The sequence below is a fragment of the Coptis chinensis genome, chromosome 9 (assembly GCF_015680905.1).
Source record: "Coptis chinensis isolate HL-2020 chromosome 9, ASM1568090v1, whole genome shotgun sequence".
NCBI classification, from domain to species: Eukaryota; Viridiplantae; Streptophyta; class Magnoliopsida; order Ranunculales; family Ranunculaceae; genus Coptis; species Coptis chinensis.
In genome coordinates this window covers 49062688-49080905 of record NC_141464.1, presented here as the reverse complement: position 1 = coordinate 49080905, position 18218 = coordinate 49062688, and the positions used below count along the sequence as shown (strand labels likewise).

At 38.3% G+C, this 18218-nt stretch overlaps 1 pseudogene across 1 annotated transcript; it reads right to left on the bottom strand.

Annotated features, from left to right (window-relative positions):
* Window positions 1–7952: 7952 nt before the first annotated feature.
* On the bottom strand, window positions 7953–18154 carry LOC147476452 (mechanosensitive ion channel protein 1, mitochondrial-like; annotated as a pseudogene). The gene is made up of 6 exons (XR_015208726.1): window positions 17358–18154; window positions 16963–17240; window positions 15424–15524; window positions 14214–14321; window positions 8809–9032; window positions 7953–8198 (listed from the first exon to the last, which is right to left on the bottom strand). The product of XR_015208726.1 is annotated as a mechanosensitive ion channel protein 1, mitochondrial-like (transcript).
* Between the last annotated feature and the right edge of the window lie 64 nt (window positions 18155–18218).

Below are 18218 nucleotides of genomic sequence, written 5' to 3'. Positions count from 1 at the left end.
TTTGGAGAGTGAATTAGATTTCCACCCCCAGCAACTTTGCCAATTAGACTTCCACCCCCAGTTCTTTCAATATTAGACTTCCACCCCCTAACTTCACACCAAAATACATTCCGATGCGTTTCTTTGCGTGTGCAAGTACACATCTACCCCTCACCAGGTAAAATGACAAATAAACCCTTTGACTCCCCCAAGACCAAAACTCATCCAATTGCCACATGGCATCATCACACCCATCTAACTCCATCTAATCCAATGAACCTAAAATTTTTTTCCCTAAATGGCGTCCACTACCCTGCCCACCTAAAATTCCCAAAATAACCTCACTCAAGTTTTCTCAATGTGCGTGGCAAAAATAGCCGTTTGGTTCTAAAACTTGACCATTGTTCATTGTTCACTTAGAACAATGGTTACAACTGGAAGAAACTTCAAAGGGAAGAAGAATTGGAAGAAAGAAAAACCTAAAAAATGGGAGGTGGTGGAGAAATAGTCAGCGTCAAAAGCAAGCGTTGGAGAAGGTTTTTCCACTTTGTACACTTGCGTGTTAGATTATTAGTTCTTGTTACTTAGAGTACTCTGTTACTTATTAGTTCTTGTTACTTATTTGTTAAGAGTACTCTTTTGTTAATTTTAGGATCGTGGTTGCTTCTCATGTGGAAAGCTTGATCATTGGATTCAAATTGTGGAAGGCGGCTCTCCTTGCAAGAGATGCAATGTTGGTCGTGTTGTGAGAACTTCCACAACAACCTCATTCATTTGGTGAAAAGTTTTGAGTTGCCCAAACCCAAAGTCGAGGCTTTCAATGGATGAAGGATGCTCGGAAGGAGTCAATCGAGCAACAAAACTCAAGAACAACCTAGTAAGTTGTTATCCGTAGATGGGGAGCTCTTACGTAGGGAGTTCTAATGGGAAGTGGAGAGTTTCAATTGAAATAGAAATGGATAATTTGTGTGATGGGTTGAGGCAAATGTATTTGTGAAAGGGAAAGAGAAGGGTTAAGTTTGTAGTTTGTTGAAGTACTCTAGTTTGTTAGAGTACTCTTAGTTTTATCGATATTGTTGTTTTGTTTTGGATGTTTTCGTTATAATCTTGTAAAGTCATCTTGTAATCCTGCCAAGTTTAAGGTTTTAGTTTTGCGTTAGTTTTAAATGTTGAAGTGTAGTTTTAGTTTGGTAATGAAACTTTCATGAAGTTTTAGTTTGTTAATGAAGTTTTAGTTTGTTAATGAAGTTTGAGTTTTGAGTACTCTGAAGTTTTACTCAAGTTTTAGTTATGTTGTAAATGTTCATTCAATTTCAATCAAGAGTACTCTTCAATCAATCGATCTTCTCAAATATGTTGAATTTGTATGCAAAACAGTATTATTGAGAGGAGAGTATGTTTGTCGATCTTCAATCAATTAGTGTATGTTTGAAAAGCAGGAGGAAAGTAGTAACAAAAGAGTAAAACAAAGTATTGCGAGAGAAAATAGACTCGAGAAAAACCAAAGAAACTAACGACTCTAAACATTGAAACTAGAGTACTCTTGACTCTTGAAACTAACTAATAGGACAAAACATTGGAACTACCATGGAGAGTACTCACCATAGGACACTTAACACTGACTTGAACTCCTAACTTGACTCTAAACATAGATCTTCAAACATAGAATGCTTGAACTTCAACCATAGAGCACACCATGAAACAGGACAAACTTGAGATTACTTCTTCTTGTAGCTGGACTTCTTCTTGCTCATCACGGACTCGGCTGCTTCTAGTGCCAAGACAATTTCTTTAGCTTGACGTGCGGTGATTGTGATGGACCGGTGATTGTGATGGTCTGGACCACCTACTCTTGATGATGCTTTGAGAAGAAGAGGATGTGCTTTTGTTGGTGGTGGTGTTGGTTGTGGTGGTGTTGGTTGTGGTGGTTCTGGTTGTGATGCAAATTTCAAATCAAATCCCTTGGCTGGTGGTGGAGGAGCAAACCCTGGTTTTGGAGCAAAGCCAGGTGGAGGATATGATCCTAATTCATCTTCACATCGACCAAAATAAGAGTCCAACTGTAAATAGCACATGCAATTGCGTGCTTCACGGAGACTTTGAGACTTAACCTACCATCGATTCTCCATCATCTCCAAGAACACCCTCGATCTTTCTTGTCTTTGAGCAATGACTTGATTTGCTCAAAAGATTGTTCAATTTGTTTGCTATCTAACTCAAATTTATTCATTGTTCCTGCTTTCACCATTGTTTGTTGAGTTTGTTTTGTTTGCATTTTTTGTGTGAGGAGATGAAAGATGTGATTGGTGATGTGAGTTGTGCTTGGGGGGAAGTGGCTATGCCTTTATAGAGCGAGATGAACAATGTTTATTCACGAGGCATTGACTAGCCGACCTAGAAAACTCCCTAGAAAACAGATGTAAAATTATCACAATAACTCATCACAATATTTCTATTTCTATAGAGTACTCATTTCTATATGAGTCTCTTCCTATATAAGCAAAACACAATATCACAACTTTCTTTCTTAATATGCTAACTTGCTAACTTAAGAGTATAAATCCATAACTGCCAATTTTAAAAGAGTTTTAAAACCGAAGATCGCCATTAATCCATCACCAGTAACCAAAATAAGCTATACATTGACACATACCAAAATGAGTTTTAAAACCCAAGATACACCATGTTTCTGTCAAAATGAGTAAAAACAACCAAAACAAATGCGGACATACTAACTTACAAAAGTATCATTCATCCAACTATACATTGATTTGCAGAGTACTCTTGTGCATTGTTCCAAAAGTATCCCAAAAAGTAACTCCAAAAGTAACAAGACTAAATGACCACCTTGAACTTTGGTCTAGGTTAGACGGGCTTCTGGATAAGCTTCTCCAGCGGCTTGCGGTGTGGTGCCTTGAAAGGATCCCTAACACTAGTAGCTACTCATGGCCTGTTGGTGCCTTGAAAGGACCCCCTAACACTAGCGGCTAACACTAGCAATATTCGTTTTCTTTATGATGACATGTAAAACACTTGCACTATTCTTTTTCTTCTTTTTCCCTCTCCTTGCTTCATGATCAAGTCACCCATAGCAACATGTAAAACACTTACGCTATTCCTTTGCCCTTCTCCTTGCTTCATGATCAAGTCACCCATAGCTTGACATGTAAAAACACTTACACTATTCCTTTGCCCCTTTCCTTGCTTCATGATCAAGTCACCCATAGTATGTACGTGCTCGGTGCTTTGAAAAAGGTATGTCCATTGCTTTGGCTCTTCCTTGGGTATTCATGTCTTGGTGGTGCCACTCCCTAACTGGTGCATTGTTTGGTGGTTACGCTATAGGGTCACTTGCGGGGAGCATCACTTGCGGGAGCATCGCTGCCATTTCTTAATGCCTTGTATTTTGACTTTTTAATACCACTGAAGTCTTCCGCGACAATTTTTCTACAAAACAAGACAAAAACAATTTAGATTTGGTATCATTTTTAGTAACAATGACTAACCTAGTACAATCACAACTTACTTTTCCCTGTCCATGCCGGTGGACTCTCTATCCACAGATTCTAGACCTTGTCCGAGGTTTAGGTTTCGATCTTGATGTTGTTTTCTTTGCATTGCTTCCATTACTTCCATTGCTTGATACTTACGATGCAAAGAGGACCTTACATGACCTTGCATTATGCCCTTCTCCTTGACATTTGCTGCAAGTCATTTTCCTCTTTTATAGACATGCCCATTTTCATTTTCATCCCTCACCCTCATTCTCTCCTTTCTAGGCCTTCTGATACCCCTCACCAAAGGAGGTGGTTTCACATGTTTGGTTGGATCCTAAGAAAATAGAACATTTTACAAATTTGTTTAAAGAACATAAATTTGTTTGAAGAAGAATTTGTTTGAAGAACATTAAACTTGGCAAATATATAAAGCTTCATATATAAATAAATACTTACGGGTTTAGGCCAATCTTTGACATCTTTCATGGGTTTGACATTACTTGTGTAAGCTAGCTTGTACTCGAGACCAAAAGTAAGAATTTGCGATTACTCAACCACTCAACTCTCCTTGGTAAGAGCACTCTCACCGCATGAACACACACAATCAGTCATCGCCATGCCCTACATTCACAAGTGTGGTCCACAATATTGTGACCCCACCTATCACCATGGTAATTTTTCACCACAAAAGATGATCATCTGAACCTTCAAATGTGTAGTGGGGACATACTTCAATCATCTTGGATATATGTTTATTCACTCTAGGGACCAATCCATTTTGATCCCATTCTTTACAAGCCTGTTTTCTCTTGTACCTTAAACTCATAAACAAAATGTGATATTTCTCAAGTAAACAGGTAATTGGAAGGTCTCTCAGTTCCAAGATCTAACTATTGAAAGACTCTGAGAAATTACTACTTACTTGTTCAGCTTTAAGTTCCTCAGCAAAATGAGACCTAGCCCATGTTTCATATTCCTCCTTTTGCAACCACTTATGTGCTTCAATGTTTTCTTTTTTTATCACTTCCATCCGCCTCTCAAAGTCTTCTTTTTTATATGCCTTTGAGGCAACCCATACAAGTTGTTCCATATACTCACCCTTGAACAACTTTTTGAAGTTCTTATACATGTGTTTGAAACAGAACCTATGTTGTGCTCTAGGAAATATGCACATAACGGCTTGAATCAAACCCTTTTGCCTATTATCGGAAATAAAGGTAGCCGGGCCGAGGGTGTAGTTCTAGCTTCTCACCATGATACTCAAAACTCACTCCATGACTGCTTACACTTCGGATCTACAAATGTATATAGCCAATGGAAATAAACCATTATTTCCATCTAAAGCAACCATGCTAAGCACGGCCTCCATATTTCCCTTTAAAGGAAACAACCATCAAACCCCACTAATGGCCTACAACCAACTGAAAAACCCTGAATACAAGCATCAAATGAAATACACACTCCTTGGTGAAGTGTGTCAACATCTCTTGAGTATTTTGCAATAGTTGATAGACCATTACTCTCATGAATCTACAAGCAAGCAACAAACATGCAATTATTCATTACAATCAATTTGGCCGGTTGAAATCACAAAGTGTAAACATTTATAAAGTGTATACCATGTTACATAACCTTTGGGGATCATGTTGTAGCTTTTCCTCATAATCACCATAAATCTGTTGTAAAGACTTGAATATTTCATTCCAAGTCTGTCCAATAACTTATATTGACATGAAAAACCCTCATGACTTCTTCTTTTATGAAAGCCCGGGAGTCATGGTTTTGAAAATGAACCTTGGACAAAACAATAGAAGAGTTACTACATTAGTACAATGTAAAAGACAAATATGAGATAATTAAACTCCACACACTTATAATTAACTAACCTTCATTTGATCTTGAATTTTTGACTACCCAATTTGCATTGGCCATTACATTCAACATATCACAATCGGCTGACAAGTATGTATTGGCTTCGGTGTATTCAATCTCATTGTGAATCCATCTTCATCTCTCCTAAAATAAGCTACCCATGGACATTTGTACCTTATTTCTGTCTTCCCCTAAACAAACCACTCTAATTCTTAATGGGTCATTCTTGATTAAGTCACCAAACTTATTTCCTATACAAAAATCTTTTTATATTATCTCTCAAAACATCAATGTTAGGCCACTCCATTCCTACCTCCCAAATTAATGGTTTGTTCCAATTTGCTCACTTCCCTCATCTATATCAATAATCATGTCAGTCCCGCAAATGAAGTCAACAAAGTCTACTTTGTTTTGCAATGACATGGTCCTCCTCATCCTGAGGAAGAATGTGTACTCTTATACCCCTCATCATCCTCAATCTCATCTATGGGTCTTGGTGGTGTGGTGGTGGTGGGAGGTAAAAAAGGTGTTGGTGCATGTGAAATGGGTGTTGTGGAATCTGAAATAAATGATGGACTGAAATATGTGGAGTAGATGCATTGGTTGTATGTGGTGGTGGAGGTAATATATCGGCTTGTGGAGCTAATATATCAACTTGTGGACTGAACTTAGAGGTGCTATTGGTGGTAAAATCCTCATTCCAGTCATCCTCTCCATCAGAATCATCTAATGCACCAATACACTTCTTTGAGTAAAAATCATCATTATCTTTAATGCTAGACTTATTCTTAGTGATACTTCTTCTCCTTGTACTCATTTTCTTTACATTTTTGGTAGGCTTCTTACACTTTGGAGTTGTAACTTGTGGAGTTGGCACTATCATAGTTTCAACTAGCTCTATAAGTTCCCCTTCAAGTTCAACAAATACATGACTCCACCCCCTTATATCTTCCTCCATTTTAGCCCACATTTGCATCAAATCATTGTCATTCTTAACATACACCTTCTCACCATTCAAAGTGTACAATATTTCAAATCCTACACTAATATCAAACAAATAGTTCTCCTTTATATCATCTACTAAATCCATAAAATTTATCCTATTCCCGTCCACATTCCTCATTTTCTCCATAACACCACCTCGATAATTATCTTGGGAATATAGTGAACCATCAGGTGCCTCTTGAAATGTCCCATGATAATGAAGGATCAAGTTTCTTTTAGCCAAACAGTCCCTTTCCATCTGATTATTATAACAACCAAACAAACAAAATATCCAGCTTACAATACAAGCATGAATCAAACATATTTATAAAACAAAACATTCCACCATTATACACGTTTTCAACTATATAAACAATAACTCATGTTACAATGACAAAAACTTAAATAGATTGTACTCAAACATAGGTTTTTAACAATAATATTATCATGAAAGTTAAACATTGGACTAAAAGTTTTACATTTCTCACTTGACACACTTTAAACCACCTAAAAACATGTTAAAACTGATTAAAGGTGCAAAATTTAAGCAACTTATCTTGAAGTTTTTGTAAGATCACGTGTAAGTAAACCAGCTACCACCTACTTACTTGCTTCAGTGTACTTGCTTTGAGTTCTTGTTCATATGGATTTGTCTAGTAAACTAGATAAAGTTGGGTTTGTCAAGATGGAACTTTACATCATGTTGGAGTTCACAATGAAAAAGATAACTTAGGATGATTCAACGATTTTTTTCTTTAGCTTAGCTTAGCTAAGAAGAGTAACATGTGCCACTGAAAATGTTCTCTGATGAGACGTGTTGTGCATGTTTTGTTCTCCACCGTTGATAGATTTGGTTAGAATGATGACATGTGGCCATTGAGAAAACTTGAGTGAGGTTATTTTGGGAATTTTAGGTGGGAAGGGGGTAGTGGTCGTCATTTAGGGGAAAAAAATTTAGGTTAGTTGGATTAGATGGGTGTGATGATGCCCGTGGCAATTAGATGAGTTTTGGTCTTGGGGAGTCAAAGGGTTAATTTGTCATTTTACGGTGAGGGATAGATGTGTAATTGCACATGCAGCAAGCAGACGGAATGTATTTTGGTGTGAAGTTAGGGGTGGAAGTCTAATATTGAAAAAAACTGGGGGGTGGAAATCTAATTGGCAAAGGGGGTGGAAATCTAATTCACTCGTTTTTATGCTTCGGTACCGAAAACTAAAAGCACCAGAGAATCAATTCTTTTGAGTTGGATTTGATTAGATCATGATGTTGGTTTCAGTTTTATCAATCATTTGGAAAGAGATTAAGATAACTGCTTGAAGGTATAAGCCCTTAATTGTGATTTGTGAGTATCCAACCTGTTCGCCCCAGTGAGGCGACGTTAGCTCAACTCTAAATTTAAACAACTCATTTAACTAGACACTTATACACGATATGGAATTTCCAATTGATTATCCATTCCGAAATGTTCGGCCCCAATACCAGACTACCTAAAAAGATTGGGAAACACCAGTAGTGGTCTCCTTCCTATTCTTGTTTGACCTACGGTCTATGGTACAGTTACTTCTAGTGGATACTCATCTCACTTCCACGCTAAAGTAAATAAAATGCTGAACTCAAAATTAAAGTACACCAAGAAAAGAAATTCCGTCATTGATGCTCCTGTTTTGACTTTTACATTGTAAAGATGCTAACCTTCAGTGTTCCAAAAAACAAGCATGCACCACGCACCCTATGACAAGATTTTACCGATTAACAAATTACTGATAGGACAGATCTTGCGCACCGAATGACACGCCATGTTTCTTAATAATCCGCACTGCCTCAAGTAGAATATCTTGTTCTGCAGAATATAACTCAACTTTGCTCTACAATCACAAAAGTCGAAAATTTAGTGCATGTAAGAGAAACGCATAAAAGATGAAATATATCAGATGATGCTATGAATCCCGCATCCAGTATTAAGAATACAGAAATTCCCATTCAATATTAAGAGTACAAAAATGCACTTAATTTCAACAAAGATTAAGGATTGATCATAAATAAAAAAGTGACAAGACACATTGGCCATGCCTTTATGGATATCTAATTGTCCTTTCATGTTAAAGAACCTTCTTAACTAGTTATAAGAACTAAAAATCAATAACGATAAAAAGTCTTGAAGTGGAGTGACTGTCACTTCCAAGTTTTAACCATTTAATGGCCTCAGCTGAGAGTACGGTCACAACACTGTTATGGAAAAGTGTCTTTCATCAATTTCTATCCGTCTTTTCCTGAGGGCTGTGGCTCTGTGGGAGGTTGAAAAACAGGTGAAGGGAGCATACTTATTCAAGAACTATTTTATATTAACCAGCTTTAAACACAGACCTTTACCATCTCACTCAATATGGCACCTTATTATTTGGGTTGAGCTCACTAGAACAGATAAGACTTAAAAGAAGTATTTGAACATACTCAGGTAATGGAAGGATAGCTTACCATCTGTTTAAGATTGCATCCAAGGGTCAGCTCTGCATATGAAGTTTCTATTCCAGAAAGGAAACAGTAAGGTACCTCTTTCCCCAAGAAAATCTTTGAATTCGATTTTAGCATGGACTTTATCTCATCCGTGATCTGGGGAACCTTTTCCAAACTATCAAACCTTAGAGGAATTTTGGTTACCATAGCTTGCACCCATTCGCTCGAGATTTGTTCACAATGACCTACAAAAGGTATGCGTCTTGAATATGACATAGAAGTTAATTAACATCACTTTCGGAAAAACATCACTTTCGGAAGAATATATCCACCGGAAGAATATGAGCAAAATGTGTGTAAAGTTTTAGTAATAGAGTGCGTGAAGGAGAGAAAAGTTCTTACGGTATGTATCTTTTTCGGACCGTGGACCCTTTTATATTATAGAAACAATAATGTTAAATACACCCACATCAATGATAGTTTCACCATACACATAAAGACAAGTAAATAAATAAAAGCAGAAAACTCATATCTCAACCTCCCCTCAAAGTTTGGAGCATACACATCAAACATGCCCGACTTTGAAGCGAAGGAGTTTGAAACACATGGCGAGCTAATGGCCCGTGAATATATCACCCTAATTTGGTCATTGGATTGAATATAGGGAGTAGTAATTTGTTTCTTCAATAGTAGGTCCCGCGAATGAAGTGGCAATCGACTTCGATATGCTTTGTCGTTCATGAAAGGCGGGATTGATAGCAATATAGATGGTCTTTGATTGTCACAATGCATTTGCATTGGAGTAGGAACATCGATACCCATGTCCCTCAAAGAGAGAATGAACCCACAACATTTTGAGCGATTGTGAGCCATCGCCGACGATACCTATATACGCACTAGAGCGAAACAACTACATTTTGCTTTTTACTCGCCCAAGTCACAAAGGTTACCCCAACGAAGGTGCAATAGCCAAATGTAGACCGTCTATCAAAAGCGGCTACCAGGTAATCAAGCATCACTATATCCCGTCACACACAAAGAAGGCGGTGGCTGGTACAACAAACCGCTTCCACGGGTTACCTTTCACATATCACAAAATCACGATAAATAGCATCAAAATGTGGTTGGCGTGGAGCATGCATAAAGCGACTCACGACACCAACCGCATAAGTAATATCACGGGCGAGTAAGCTGTAAGATAAATGAGCTTCCCAACTAAGCGATGCGTATGCGCCCACATCATCAAACAACTCCCCACCTTTCGCCATCAATTTGATGATAGAATCCATAGGATTATCAATAGGGGCCGAGCACCCAAAACTTTTGTCTCGAGAAAGCAAATCTAGAACATACTTCCTTTGGGATAGAGATACCACGGCGAAGCGAGCAACTTCAATCCCAAGAAAACCGAAGAGCACCCAAATCTTTAGTATGGAATTTTTGGCCCAAATACATTTTTCGGTGATGTAATTCCTTGAGAATCATCTCGAAATAATAATATCGTCAACATATACAATAAGAACAATGGTACCACCTCGAGGCGGCGCCGACAAAGGCGAGTGATCCACGGTTAGAAGCCGGAAGCCAAAGCCAATTACAACAGCACTAAAAGCGATCAAACCATGCACGAGGAGAGCTTAAGGCCATAAAGAGCCTTATCACGGTTTACAAACAAGGTGCTTCATTTGCGAAAACCACATAACCGGAGGTTGCTCCATGTAGACTTCTTCTTGTAAGTCACCGTGAAGGAAAGCATTTTTATATCAAGGCGATATAACGCCAAGAACGATTAGCGTTAAATGCGAGAAGAAGAATCCGCCGGAATTAAAGGCGAGCCACGGGAGAGAAAGTCTCTAAGTAATCAACTCCACATCGTGTGTGTATCCTTTAGCCACTAACCTCGCCTTAAAATCAATAGAACCATCGGGAAGGTATTTAATAGTGAAGACCAACGACATCCCATCGTATGTTTCCCCTAAGGGGGAGAGGAGTAAGTTCCCATGTAAGATTTTTTGTAAAGAGCACTCATTTCCTCATCCATAAAGACGTTTCCAAACCGGTGAAGACAATGCACATTCATAAGAGGAAGGAATAGAAAGCGAGGAAGAAAGAGTGAAAGCAAATGAGCGCAATGAAGAGGGAAAGGCGATGATATGACACAAAATTGCTAATGGGATGTAGAGTCAAGAGCGTGTACCTTTCCTTTTGCAATGGGCTCATTAATTGAATCGGGGGAGGAAGCAAGAGGAGCCTCGGCGGAGAAGTAGCGGGTTCGCGGGCATTAGAAACACCTTTGTCGATATTTGCGGCGTTGGTAAACACTGTAAAGGAGGGAGGATCATTTGGCGATTGCTATCGGCATCGGAAGAGTAGGTGAAGGAGGATCAACTGGGCGTGCTATATCGGCATTGGAAAGTAGGTGAAGGCAAGGAATGCTCCCCCTCACGAGATGATATAAGATCCATAGATAAACTTTGACTAGGTGATGAAAAAAAGGGCGGACTCAAAAAATAGCGTCAAAGACTCACAAAATAACGTCGATGCATCGAGATTTGTAACATCGGTACCCTTCGAGTCGCGAGTACCCAAGAAATATGCACTTGCGAGCGCGGGGAGATAACTTGTCATGACCGGGATCAAGATATGTACAAAGGCAACCCTGACCAAAAACACGAGGGGTTAGTTGAAAGGAGAACTATCGAATATAAAGAGAAAAAGGAGTTTGACTACCCGAGACTAGAGATGGCATCACGATTAATAAGGTGACAAGCGGTGAGGGCGGCATCAACTAAAAATATTTAGATGCATTACATATTAAACCTCGAGGTGCAGCGCATGACATCTAACAAATGGCCCGAAGCTTTCGTTCTGCAATCCCATTTTGTTGCGAGGTATGAAGCGCAAACTAGTCACGGTGAATGATACCTCAATCAACACAAAATGAATGCATAATAGATTGAAGGTGTATTCAAAGGCATTGTCGGATCGAATAACTTTAATTAAACGCTTACCAAATTGAGTAAAAATCTGGATTTATAGTATGCGAGAAAAATGCGAGGCAACTCGGACCGCTCTCTTTCATCATAAATAATCGAGTCGGTCGAGAAAAATCATCAACAAATATAACAAAATAAAGATATCCATTCATACTTTTTGGTTCGAGAAGGACCCCATATGTATGTGGACTACATCAAAAGATCGCGGCGGCGACTATGACTAGTACTAGGAAAGGAACTACGATGATGTTTTGCCTAAGCGGCAAGCCTCACACTCTAGACTCTTCGACACATGACCCGATTGAGGGATAGCTAGCCCTTGACTTTGCTAACGATGGGTGACTAAAGCCGAAATGCCGAAGAGGTGAAACTCTTGTTATTTCAATCGCAGATGAAGAAGTAGGGATTTCACCAAAATTTAGAAATTATAGCCCATCTTTCTCATGCCCCGAACCAATCGTCTTCTTCGTCAAGAGGTCACGAAATACACAAGAAGATTGAGAAAATGTTACTTAGGAGCAATTCAAAGTTTTGGTTAGTTGGCTTACGAAAGCGGTTAAATGGAAACTTGGGTACATAGAGACTAGATGGTAAAGACAAAGAAGAACTAGGGTGCGTAACACCTATCCACAGATCTTTTGGGGAAGACCCATCGACTAATACAATCACGGTGGTTTATAGGAGTCAAATCGAGGAAAAGGATCTGCGATTACCCGGATATGTGAGAGCTAGCTCTGAATCGATGACCCATGATGGAAGGAAGAATGGGCCACACATCAACATTACGAATTAACCAAGGTAGCGATGAGGGGCGATGAATGGGGAGCCACATTTTTCAATGTTTGAACTAGCTCGCTCAATTGAGTGGTAAGTGCATCACGAGTATCAGAATTAGAAGGCACATGCCTAGATGAAATGGGTGGTTGTGTTGGCTGCTGGGCGTCAGAAACTTGATGCACATATTCTGGCTTACCCCACTTAATCCAACAGTAGGGTTCTGTATGATTGGTTCCACCACAATGATCACACTTCCTGTCACCTCGTCCACCAGTACGTTCACCACGAGTACTACGACCTCCACGACCCCCACGAAAAACACCTCGACCAGCACTGCTAGAGACAAAGGCTGATGACTCTGTAAGATTAGGACTAGGAGTGGAACTTTGGCCTAGTGAAGATCTTAAAAGTCGTGAATCGCATTAGCGGTGGGTAAAGATTCACTGGCGAGAATCTGATCTTTAAAACCCTTCAACTCTTGATCTAGCCCGTAATAAAGTAGCAATTGTGAACTCCTCCCGGTGGCGCTTTTGTTGTTCCAAATCAGGTGTAAGGGTCTATCTTTGTAGTAGTTGCTCCCATAAATTTTTTAAGAGTACCATAGTACTCTGAAAGGGTTCTTCGGACTGTTTTGTAGCAAAAATTTGCTCATACAAGTCATACACCCGAGACACATTGCTTTGATGAAAACGACTCACTTAAGGAGTTCAAATTTTCTTTGAAGAATCGTGAGAACTCATTTGTGGTGGCAATGTGGGGCTCCATACTATGCCATAACCAACCCATCTGATAGTCTTCACACATCCAATCTTCATACTTCATGTCGATACTTGCGGGGAGGATTATCGGTTAAGTATTTTAGTTTCTTCTTCCCCAGTAAATAAACCCGTCATTGCATGAGCCCATGCTAGATAATTGGCGTCATTTTAGTTTTTAGCGATTAATGGATTTGGGCAAAAAATCATCATCCTTTATAAAGCTCTTGGCGGTTGTTTTCCTCCGTCATGAATAATAGTCACAAGCGACCAATCACAAAGAGTAATAAAAGAAAGTCGATAAAACAAAATTACCACGAGGAACTTATTCACGGCGACGAGACAACAACCAACACCAAAATATCAAAGACACACATCAAATAGCAACCGGATAAAACATCAAACACCATATAGGCATTTTTCAAACACCTAAAAAATTGTAAACATAGATGTGTAGATGAGTAGATGAGAGAGAGAGAGGATCAACCCTATGGCTCTGATACCATGTAAAGTTTTAGTAATAGGGTCTGTGAAGGAGAGAAAAAGTTCTTACGGCTGTATCTTTTTCCAAACCGTGGACCCTTTTATATTATAGAAACAATAATGTTAAATACACCCACATCAATGATAGTTTCACCATACACATAAAGACAAGTAAATAAATAAAACAGAAAACTCATATCTCCAACAATGTGAAAGGCTGCAATTGGTGTTGCTGAAATTAAATCAATTCACAAAAGTGACTTTGAAGAAATCAATGGAGATAATGCATGTATTACAAGTTCAAAATCTTTAGGAACAAGTACTTGCGTAATTCTGCAGTGGCAACTGCCAAATGGAGCCAAAGGTTTCAAAACAGTAAGCAAATGTAGATGATGAATATGAGAAACGTAAATACCTGACTAGAAAATAATGAATTTGGAACTATGACAGGAAATTTTTCAGCATTCAATAATGATGTAGTAGTAAGACCCATTTCTACCACTTGACCTTCTATCGATCCAGCCTGTAAAACAAAAATGTAGAGTTAATAAGCATAGCTCTTTCAAACTTTTTTAAATAAAAGTTGTAAAGTTGTATTAAATTAAAAGGATGTTGCAACATATCAAGATGATGTGAGTGAGAACCTCACGAAAATAATATATATGGTATAACACATGTATAGAAAAGTCACCAGCAGCCAAACTTTCCAAACAGATTATGAATAATAATGATTAAAACTAGGCAAACAAAAGATTATACGAATTGAAGCCTGTGTATCCCTTCAAAGAGCTAAGTATGTTATTGTTCTAAGCAAAGATTTTTTTTTTTGCTTTCGGTAAAGTTGAAATCTCAAATCTCATTAAAAGTGAAAAGAAAGTAGGCTGGGAAAGCCTACTATTACAAAGAAACAATAAAACTAAAAACATAGCCATAGGAGGCTAACCGAGAACTACAAATTATTCTACTTCTAAGCAGGGAGAAATTGCAAACGGAATGTAGAATTTGCTTGATTTTCTTCTCTAGTGTCTCAGTTTGTGGGGCAAGGTAGCCAAGGTGGGTGGACATAGTAGAACCTTTGCTATTGTTCCCCAAATTAATTGATGTCAAATCCCCTTGATCAGTTTAAAGGGACAAAAGGGGAATAGTTTCACTTCAGTGCAATTGGTAAGAAACCAACAAATGAAACAGTAAATTGATGAAGTAGGTGAAAATATATTTTGCATCTTGCACGTGGCAAGGTTTGTATAGTATATAAAGCATTATTTGCATGTAGCAAGGCCCATTATGAGCTGCAATTAGATTGGTGTCCTAGCGTACAGATAGTAGTATTCCATGAAGGCGAAGCAAAAATTCAGAAAAATGATCAAAATTGCACGAGTAAATTCTTGACAATATGCAACAAATTTGTGTGTGTGTGTGACACTTGCACATCATAAAGAGGGGGAGGGGCCTTAGTAGGGTATATTAAAAGCCAACAGGCTGTAGAATACACTTTGAAGGAATTGTTCTAGAAAGACATGGAGATGTTATAACATCAGCAAATCGAATGCAAAGATTTTTCCACAACTTCTTAGATATCAGTAACAGGTTTCAGGAATCAACAAAAAGAAACAGGTTCAACTTACTTTTATGGTATCACCCAGAGAAAAGGGTTTTGAAAACTGCATGGACAACCCACTTAGCACATTGCCTAGGATGTCTCTAGCAGCAAAAGCAGTGGCAACTCCTGTTCAACGATTACAATAAAAATTGATTAGACCCTATATGTATATCAACAAATATATTATAAATACGATTTATGTTTATCACTAAGTAATGAAATAGGAACTGACAGGAGAATCTTACGTTAAACAACAAACTCAGAGTTGAGGAGAGATGTGCACAGTAAGAGATCATATTTATCATTTTGCAATAAAAGACTATTAACAGATGTAATTCATAAAAAAGGAGTGGATATAGGCTTCATAATGTGCACGACCTCAGTGTAATTTAAGGACATTCATGCCATTTATGATCTGTCGTGTAAAAGTTTGGATCCTTAGAAGTACATTTCTTAATTGCTTGGGAATATGCTTCTCAATTCTGTTCAATGATTGGAAGATTGACATGGTGGTGCGGTTTATGAATGTCCTAACCAGTTATCAGCTAAAGGAACGCAGTGATGAATGAGAAGCAAAAGTGGAAAGACTGGAAAGTTCTAGGTGAAAACTTTCTCCCAGTTTCTTGTGAAGGAGAACAACCCAAAACTAGAAGCAGTCAACAACACCCAAGATTCCTTAGGCATAAAATTCTTTGTATATAGAGTCGTATTGGAGGCAACAAATCCACTTGCAATAGCGTCTGGAAGCCATCAAGTTATTTTCTTTCAGTGAACACATCTTGACAGCGGAAACATCCAAAACTGGGGTATGATCTTGAGAAAGAGGTGTACACTGTAAATTACATGAAGATTTACTCACAATTTTTCATTACTGTCCCTTCACTTCTGGTTTGGGATGAGTTATTAGAACGCATGGCAATCTCTACACAATCTCACAAAAAGTAGAGGTCCAAGTGCAGTATCTGATTGAAAATTGGCCGAAGGTGATCACCCCTAATTTCGGAGATCGTATGGTACTTAACGCCATATGATGTCCTATAGATTGTTTTGAAGACAGGTAAGTTGCATCTATCTATTGGAAAGTAATCACTACAACAACAACTAATAGCTTGATTGAGTTGATTCCCATTTTCCTTCGAAAGAAAATTATTACTTGAAACAATAATAAAATGTCTATGTATATCTCAACCTAGCTCTACCCATCTAGAACAAATAGTAAGATTACTAGAAGTACATACAATTTCTAAGCACTGCTAAGTAGTAACACAAAATTATGACTTGAGCTCCATCATAAACATAAATGCTAAACACAACCAAAAAATACGTTTATTAGGAAATAGTCGAAAGTTCTATGAATATGAGCAGTCCACACTCACCATCAACTTAAAGATTTAAGTTGACTAAATTTGGAATCTCAGATCAAGCTAAATTCGGGTATCATGTGGATGGAACACACATGTCTGCAGGTGTGTGTCTCATCATCATTAGCTTGTATGAAATATTTCGTTGGGTTAAAATTCACAATGTGCCATTGAACATTAAGCAATTGGCAAACAAAACTGACCTCCTATACCACCAACAGTCAAAATAGATTGCACTGCCACACCACATGCCTCAGCTAAAGCCATCAATCCCAATGTAAATAGGCCCACAGATGAGAGTTTGTCAAGAGCTAGCATCTTTTCTCGATCAAGTGCTACTATACTCTGAGTAGATAAAGCACGACTAAATACGTTTGTTTTCCACCGATGGAGAAACCAGACAAATGCAATGATCACTGCTCCCCTCCAAGTTTGTCCAATGTACTGAGATGCAACAGTGGTTGGGGCAATCATCATGCCTCTGCAATTAAGGCAGAGAAATATGTTGTCATGTATAAAAATCATATATATAAGTACATATGTAAGACTGTTTAAACTATAAACTAGACAACATCAAAAGAAACAAGAAGACACTCACATCTGCGAGAACGCCATGAAAGTCACAAGATATCGAACAGGATCTTCCATGGCACCCCAAAAGCTTTTTTCATAAGGATTTTGTTCTTGAGATAAATTCCCAGATAACAATGCAGCAGGTCCTTGCATTGAATACTTATGAAATTTCCTCAAAACCCTCGGCATAACCAACCAAACCAACAATGTACTAGTTAAAGTCAAACCAACAGGCATAACAACATTTTTCAAATAAGGATTAGCATCAAGCATATGTTGAACATGAGGACTAATCACATCCGACGCTTCCTTAGCCTTCTGTCCTGTATAATCCGCCGCGTCAACAATAGTCCCCCAAACTTTCTTCAAACTATCCACCCCATCACTTCCATTCGTATCAGAGCTACTAACATTCAATGCCTTCACCACAGAACCATCCCCTTTCCCACCGAAAAACGTGGAATAAGCTCGATAACTAGACACCCCATATACACAGCTAGGATAGCCAATAGCCCCAAAGCGCAACGACTTCAATAACCCATTCTTTTCTACTTCTTTTCTATCATACCCATTGATATGGGCAGTTGTTATATTGCTTAAAGTAGCTGAAAAACTAGTTGGGTATCTTTGATTTGCTCTTAAAGTTGGTATATGATTAGTTAAGTTCTTGTAATAAGAACAAGTATATGACCTTATAAACCTCATTTCACATCAACTAAAAACTAATTTTAATGACAAACATTTAATGAACAGAATGAAGATTTAGAGAAAATATACGGACCTCAAAACCCTTGTGTGTTTCTTGAAGAAAAAGCATTGAGTGAAAAAAAGCTTTGGAGTGTGAGTAACAAGTTCATTAAGAACAAATGGGCTCCAATTGGGCCGA